This window comes from Bombyx mori, chromosome 20, assembly GCF_030269925.1.
Source record: "Bombyx mori chromosome 20, ASM3026992v2".
Taxonomy (NCBI): Eukaryota; Metazoa; Arthropoda; class Insecta; order Lepidoptera; family Bombycidae; genus Bombyx; species Bombyx mori.
In genome coordinates, this window is record NC_085126.1 from 12,569,028 (window position 1) to 12,577,565 (window position 8,538).

Below are 8,538 nucleotides of genomic sequence, written 5' to 3' on the forward strand. Positions count from 1 at the left end.
GGTAGGAGTCCGGCACGCCCCTTCGCTTTTCCCTAGGCGAAGGTAGTCCATGAGGATTTCCCCCCGAGAAAAAAAAAAAAAAAAAAAAAAAAAAAAAAAAAAAGGTTAGGTTAGGTTAGGTTAGGTTCCCGAGGGACCTGGGCGGGCCCCCCGGCGCGCACTCTGCGTGGCCGGGGGCTCCGTCTGTGGGGGAGTTTTGCTGGACTTCCACCGGGCGCGTCCGTAGGTGGCGGATAACGGGATCCTCTGGGAACAGTCCCACTCCCAGGGGTATCGTCCGGTCTTTTTCGTTGCAAGGATTTCTAGGTGTTAGGTAGGTAGGCTAGGTGTAGGAGTAGGGTAGCCTAGTTAGGCTTTGCAACGAAAGAGATCGGATGACGCGGACCAAAACCAGCAGGGGGAGTTGCGGGCTCTTCACGCCCTTCACTCGCTGAAGGGTGTTCCTCCTGGAGACGCTCGGGCTCCCTCTCTCTTCCCCTTCTTCCCCCTTTTTTGTTTTTCTTCGGGTCACGTCCGACCTGTTTCGGACGTAACCCATGGGTGGTGGTGGGCCACTTTTGGCCTGCCCTTCGATGGAGAAGTGAGCCGGCGTTGCTTACGCATCTTCCGGCCGCTGGTCGCCATGTCCCCGGCTTCGGCTACAGGGGCACGCCCTCCAGAGGGGGGTACCGGTATACCGGCGTGGCTTCGTGGTTGTTGCTCTTTTGAGCGTCGGGCGGGGGTCTGTCGTGTTGCTCGTTGCACTCGGCAGGCCGCCGGCCAACCCGTAATCCTCACTGCGTGGGGGACGGGGGCCGCTGCCGCGAGGCACGGGGCCGCGAGGACGTAAACCTCTTTAAAAAATGCCCCAATCCTAAGCTCTGGTGCCCGGCGATGGGATGAATGGCTGGAGGGAGTCCAGTCCCAAGGGTACCAACCAGACCCCAGGGGACCGACCCCTGGTTAATCAAAAAGGAATTATGAAAAAATGGCACATGTAAAAAGTTTACTACCCCAGGAGGGTACCTCCCGCTCCGCGGGGGGAGAATCCCTCCGTGCGGTTGAGCAATCGGCCGCACGCTGCCCCACCGTTTCTGGGGGGGGCAAACATTGCCACGACGAAGGGGGCGACAGCACGGGTCGCGTAAGGGACAGAGTCCCCACCGTGCGCCTCGAACGCTGCGAGAGCCTGATCTCGCTCTACTCGGCGCGGAGCTCCGCAAGGGGCGACGCGTCCAGTGGGCGGGAGACGCCAGCGCTGTTCGTGGACAGTGCTCGACAGCGCACTAGACGGAAGAGGAAGTCGGCTCGTCAGCCGGCATCTGTCCCTCCGTCCGACTCCTCGGAAGGAGAGCCTACCAGCGCAAAGTACTTGGCGTTGGCGGAAGGGCCGGCGACTGCTGCGGCGTCGCCCGCCACCGGCTTTGACAAAAGAGCATCTTGCGGACTGGATGCTGCCTCCTCGGCGCAGTCCAGGGCCGCCTGCCGTGAGGCACATAAACGGTTGGCAACGGTTGGAGAGGTCGAGCGACTGGAGCGCTCCCTGACAGAGGTGGGTCCCTATGACCCCCTCCGTAGATATGGCATCAGCCAAAAAATTGTTTCTACGGTGGCGACGAAGTCGAGTGCAGGCCTAAAGGGCGACTATGTGCGGGCCCTAAAATCGGCCGCCTCCTCCATGGAGGAAGTAATGGTAGAGGTGTTGGAGCGCACCAAGGATGGGGAGACGGAAGGTCTGCGCAAATCGGTGGACCTGCTGCACGCCCGACTGGCCCAAATCAGCGCGGAGAACGGTCATCTTCGCGCTGAGAACGGGCAGATGAAGGTGGACTTGGCCGAGTTGCGCACACTGGTCAACGACCTAATCGAGAAGCAGTGCAACTCGGCCCCTGTACCTACTCCGCTCGAGACCGAAGAGGCCAATGAGGCCGAGGAGCTGAGGCGGCAGCTCCTAATACAGGAGGCACGTAGCTCCAACGTGGAGCGCGCGAGACCGCCCCTCGCCCATGAAGCGAAAAGCAGTGCGCCTGTGCCGGCGCCCCGCAGGAAGGTGCAGCCCAGCCAGAAGATAAAAACAACACCCGCGCGAACTTCCGCTGCGGCTAGACCTACACCTGCGGCTGCGGGGGTGCCGGCACCCACGGCCCCTACAAGAAAACCGGCGTCCGCTCCTGCCCCGCCCCAGCCTGCGAAGGCAGGGCCCGGCAGGAGCCGTAACAAGAAGAAGGGGGGCGTCAACGCCGCCAAACCGGCACCGACCCCCCAGCCCCGCCCACTGCCCCCCGCCCCGGCCAACATGAATGAGGCCTGGACGACGGTGGTGCGGCGAGGGCCCAAAAAGGTAGCGGTGCCTGCCGCGCCGCGCCCCAAGCCCGCCCCTGCGGCCACCGCTCCCCGCCAAGAGGGTCGAGCGGAGCCGAGGGGCCGACCTGGACGAAGGAGGCCGCGCGCCCCGCGGTCGGCTGCAGTAGTCGTAGAGCTGCTGCCGGCCGCTAAAGAACGGGGCATCACCTACCACGAGGTGATGACCCAGGCGCGCGGCGGCGTGAATGTGGACGCCCTCGGCGTGGAGGGGGGCATCAAGGTCCGGCAGACGGCCAACGGGGCTCGTCTTATAGAGTGCCCCGGCCCCAACACAAACGCCGCGGCCGAAAAATTGGCGGCCCGGCTGAGGGAGATCCTGCCGGACCCCGAGGTGGTGCGCATCGCGCGGCCCGTGAAGATGGGGGAAGTAAAAATCACGGGCCTCGACGAGTGCGCCACGAAAGAGGAGGTCGCCGCGGCCATCGCGTCGCAGGGCAACTGCGCCCTCGCCGACGTCAAAGTCGGGGAGCTCCGGGCGACGTACTCCGGAACCCGGACGGCGTGGGCGCGTTGCCCGGTAGTAACGGCGAACCTCCTGGCCACCCCTCCACAGGGTCGGCCTTCGGACAGCCCTGGATGGCTGCGCGTGGGCTGGGTAGTGGCCCACGTGCAACTGCAGGAGAGCAGGCCGTGGCGTTGTCTTCGGTGCTTCGGCACCGGCCACGGCCTCGCCAAGTGCCCCTCGACCGTGGACCGCAGCGATCTGTGTTTCCGCTGCGGCCAACCGGGGCACAAGGCAGCCTCCTGCACCACAGCCGCGCCGCACTGCGTCTTGTGCGACGCGGCTAAAAGGAAGGCCGACCACCGGGCCGGGGGCCCGGCGTGTAAGTCCGCCCCCTCCTCTACCAAAACGAGGAGGGGCGGCAAGAAAAATAAAAAGAAGGAGAGGCCGGCTGCAATAAGGGCAGCCGGTGAGTCAGTTCCCGCCGCGGCACCAGACGAGCCGCAGGGCGGGACAGACGAGGGAGCGATGGACGTAGCCCCGTAATGGGTTGCGTCCACCGCTTCCTCCAGTGCAATTTGAACCACTCCGCCAGGGCACAGGATCTCCTCGTCCACACCATGGCGGAGTGGTCAATCGACGTCGCTGTCGCCGCGGAGCCGTACTTCGTCCCCACCGACCAGGACTGCTGGATCGGGGACGTCGACGGCTCCGTGGCCATCGTACTGAGACAGTCCGCGGCGTTACCCCCCTTGGATATGGTGGCCAGGGGACCCGGGTACGTCGCGGCTAGGATCGACGGGACCGTCGTGATCGGGGCGTACTTTTCTCCGAACAGGAGCCTCGCCGAGTTCGAGCGGTTTCTGGGCGGGCTCGAGGCGCTTTTGCACCGCCTCGGGTCCCGCCCTGTCATCGTCGCGGGGGACTTCAATGCCAAGTGCACGGCTTGGGGTTCCCCCCGCACGGATGCGAGAGGCGAGGCCCTTTCGGAGTGGGCGATCGCGACTGGCCTCTGTCTCCTAAACAGAGGCACGGTCGCGACTTGCGTGCGGTGGAACGGGGAATCTCACGTGGACGTGACGTTCGCGTCCCCGTCCGCCGTGCGCCGCACCCGCGGCTGGCGCGTACTCGAGGGGGCGGAGACGCTCTCGGACCACAGATACGTCCGATTTGAGCTCTCCGCCTCCTCCTTGTCGTCGTCGTCAGCCGCGGGCGCCCGCGGTGAGGAGGAGCTCCCGCAAGGTGCGCCCCGTTCGTTCCCCAGGTGGGCCTTGAAACGAATGAATAAGGAGTTGCTGATGGAGGCGGCCGCTGTTGCTGCGTGGGCACCAAAACCCGCGCGGCTCGCGGACGTGGATGCGGAGGTCGACTGGTTCCGGGGCACCATGGCAAACATTTGCGATGCCGCCATGCCCCGGGTCGGCCCCCGAGCACCACGTGGGGGTTCGTTCTGGTGGTCGCCCGAGATCGCAAGACTCCGCGAGGAGTGCGTGAGGGCGCGCCGCCGGAGCGCACGCCACCGCCGCCGCCGTCGTCGCGACGCTGCGTTCGCGGAGACGGCGGCCCAGCTGCACGCTGACTGTCGTCAAAAGCAGACGGCGCTGCAGCTGGCCATCGGCGAGGCCAAGAAGCAGAGCATGAAGACTCTCCTGGAGTCGCTCGACGAAGATCCCTGGGGGCGCCCATACAAGATGGTTCGCAGGAAACTGCAACCGTGGGCGCTCCCGGTGACCGAGCGGCTCCAGCCTCGGCAGCTGCGGGAAATTGTTGCGGCACTCTTCCCGCCGGCAGCGGGGGGGGACTTTGAGCCTCCCCAGATGGACGCCACGTGGGGCACGCCTCCGCGTCGCCCCAGCGTTCCCGCTGCCGAGGAGCCCCCTCCCCCTATCACGGGGGCGGAGATCCATGCGGCCGTGTCCAGAATGAGAGCGAAGGACGCGGCCCCCGGCCCTGACGGCGTTCACGGCCGGGTCTGGAGCTTGGCCTTCGAGGCCCTAGGGGACCGGCTCGGGGGGCTTTTCGAAGCGTGCCTCGAGTCGGGACGGTTCCCGTCGAAATGGAAGACGGGCAGACTGGTCCTTCTGCGGAAGGACGGGCGCCCCGCGGACTCACCCGCGGGCTATCGCCCCATCGTGTTGCTGGACGAAGCGGGCAAGATGCTCGAGAGGATCGTCGCGGCCCGCATCGTCCGGCACCTGACCGAGACGGGTCCTGATCTTTCGGCGGAGCAATACGGCTTCAGAGAGGGCCGCTCGACTATCGACGCAATTCTGCGCGTGCGGGCCCTCTCCGACGAAGCCGTATCCCGGGGCGGGGTGGCGATGGCGTTATCCTTAGATGTAAGGAACGCCTTCAACACCCTGCCCTGGTCGGTGATCGCGGGGGCGCTGGAGTATCACGGCGTCCCCGCATACCTCCGCCGACTGATCGGCTCCTACCTCGAGGGCAGGTCGATCCAGTGCATCGGACACGGTGGGGCGATGTTCCGCTTCCCCGTCGAGCGCGGTGTTCCGCAGGGGTCTGTCCTGGGCCCCCTGCTGTGGAACATCGGCTACGACTGGGTCCTGCGGGGCGTCATTCGGGGTCCCCTCCCCGGGCTGAGCGTAATATGTTACGCCGACGACACGTTGGTCGTGGCTCCGGGGAGGGACTACCGGGAGTCTGCCCGTCTGGCGTGCGCAGGCGTGGCACACGTCGTCACAAGGATCCGACGGCTGGGACTCGAGGTGGCGCTCGACAAAACCCAGGCCCTGTTGTTTCACGGGCCGGGACGAGCGCCGCCTCTGGGTGCCCACCTCGTGATCGGAGGCGTCCGCGTCGGGGTCGGGGTGACCGGTCTTCGGTACCTCGGCCTCGAACTGGATGGTCGGTGGAACTTCCGCGCTCACTTTGAGAAGTTGGGCCCTCGACTGATGGCGACGGCCGGCTCTCTGAGCCGGCTGCTTCCAAACGTCGGGGGTCCCGATCAGGTGGCGCGCCGCCTCTACATGGGGGTGGTGCGGTCGATGGCACTATACGGGGCTCCCGTATGGTGCCACGCCCTGACCCGCGAGAACGTCGCGGCGCTGCGACGTCCGCAGCGCGCGATCGCGGTCAGGGCGATCCGAGGATACCGCACCGTCTCCTTCGAGGCGGCGTGCTTGCTCGCCGGGGCGCCACCCTGGGACCTGGAGGCGGAGGCGCTCGCTGCCGATTACCGGTGGCGTAGCGACCTCCGCTCTAGGGGGGAAGGGCGCCCCAGCGAAGGTGTAGTTCGAGCGCGGAGGCTCCACTCTCGGCGGTCCGTGCTGGAGGCGTGGTCTCGCCGCTTGGCGGACCCGTCGGCCGGCCTCCGAACCGTCGAGGCGGTCCGCCCGGTTCTCGCGGACTGGGTGGGCCGCGACCGCGGATGCCTCACCTTCCGGCTAACGCAGATGCTTACCGGCCATGGTTGTTTCGGCCGGTACTTGCACAAGATAGCCGGAAGGGAACCGACGGCGCAGTGCCACCACTGCGCGGACCGCGACGAGGAAGACACAGCGGAACACACGCTGGCGCGTTGCTCTGGATTCGACGAGCAACGCGCCGCCCTCGTCGCGGTCATTGGAGAGGACCTCTCGCTGCCGCGCGTCGTGGCTACGATGCTCGGCAGCGACGCGTCCTGGAAGGCGATGCTCGACTTCTGCGAGTCCACCATCTCGCAGAAGGAGGCGGCGGAGCGAGAGAGGGAGAGCTCTTCCCTTTCCGCACCGATCCGTCGCCGTCGAGCCGGGGGCCGGAGGCGGGAATACGCCCGTACGTCCCGGCCCCTGTAGGTGGCGGCCTCCCCCCGGTGAAGGTCAAGGGGCGACCTGAGGGGGTGAGGCCGCGCGGCGCGCTACCAGCACTCTAGCGCGCTGCCGTGGAGTGAATAGAGCGACCGGTCGACGGTGTATCGCGTCCCGACCCGGCAGGCTGGTTCTGGTCCAGCGGGGTATTCCGGGACACCAGCGGCACCGTCTGGGCGGCCCGACGGGCTGCCGTACCGAGACGGCCGACGTTTCAGAGCCTTCGATTCGCCTCGAAGGCTCCGTCGGCTGGGCGTCCTTGGGGTGAGCCGCGCCGTCTGGTTGTAGTGTTGACCGCGGTAGCCCCCCTACCTCATCCGGGTTCTGACCTCGGAGGGGATCGGACGTCGGGTGTAAGAGTGCAGAGGAGTCGTTTAGTGGGTGGGCTCTAAAATCCTTGGGCCCGCGGTCTGCTCACAACACCATGCAGATCGTTGAGTCTCACATACCCCGCGCGCCCCTTTTGCGCGGGGACCTCGTAGGAGGTTCGGCCCTCTACCCGAAAAAAAAAAAAAAAAAAAAAAAAAAAAAAAAAAGGTTAGGTTAGGTTCCCGAGGGACCTGGGCGGGCCCCCCGGCGCGCACTCTGCGTGGCCGGGGGCTCCGTCTGTGGGGGAGTTTTGCTGGACTTCCACCGGGCGCGTCCGTAGGTGGCGGATAACGGGATCCTCTGGGAACAGTCCCACTCCCAGGGGTATCGTCCGATCTTTTTCGTTGCAAGGATTCTTAGGTGTTAGGGAGGTAGGTTAGGTGTAGGAGTAGGGTAGCCTAGTTAGGCCTTGCAACGAAAGAGATCGGATGACGCGGACCAAAACCAGCAGGGGGAGTTGCGGGCTCTCCACGCCCTTCACTCGCTGAAGGGTGTTCCTCCTGGAGACGCTCGGGCTCCCTCTCTTTTCCCCTTTCTTCCCCCTTTTTTGTTTTTCTTCGGGTCACGTCCGACCCGTTTCGGACGTAACCCATGGGAGATGGTGGGCCACTTTTGGCCTGCCTTTTCGATGGAGAAGTGAGCCGGCGTTGCTTACGCATCTTCCGGCCGCTGGTCGCCATGTCCCCGGCTTCGGCTACAGGGGCACGCCCTCCAGAGGGGGGTACCGGTATACCGGCGTGGCTTCGTCGTTGCTGCTCTTTTGAGCGTCGGGCGGTGGTCTGCCGTGTTGCTCGTTGCACTCGGCGGGCCGCCGGCCAACCCGTAATCCTCACCGCGTGGGGGACGGGGGCCGCTGCCGCGAGGCACGGGGCCGCGAGGACGTAAACCTCTTTAAAAAAATGCCCCAATCCTAAGCTCTGGTGCCCGGCGATGGGATGAATGGCTGGAGGGAGTCCAGTCCCGAGGGTACCAACCAGACCCCAGGGGACCGACCCCTGGTTAATAAAAAAGGAAAATAATGAACAATGGCACTTGTTAAAAAGTTATTACCCCAGGAGGGTACCTCCCGCTCCGCGGGAGGAGAATCCCTCCGTGCGGTCGAGGAATCGGCCGCACGCTGCCCCACCGTTTCTGGGGGGGGCAAACAATGCCACGACGAAGGGGGCGACAGCACGGGTCGCGTAAGGGATCGAGTTCCCACCGTGCTCCTCGAACGATGCGACAGCCTGTTCTCGCTTCACTCGGCGCGAAGCTCCGCGAGGGGCGACGCGTCCAGTGGGAGGGAGACGCCAGTGCTGTTCGCAGACAGCGCGCAAAAGCGGACGCGGCGGAAGCGGAAGTCGGCTCTACGGCTGGCGTCCTCCGCTCCGTCTGACTCGTCCGAGGGTGAGCCTGCCAGCGCCAAATATATGGCGTTGGCGGAAGGGCCGGCGACTGCTGCGACGTCGCCCGCCACTGATTTAGAGACTCGTTCTTCTCGCGGACTGGCTGCTGCCTCTTCGGCGCAAGCCAGGGCCGCCCGCCGTGAGGCCAACGAACGTATAAAAAACGGAGAGGTTGAGCATCTGGAGCGCTCCC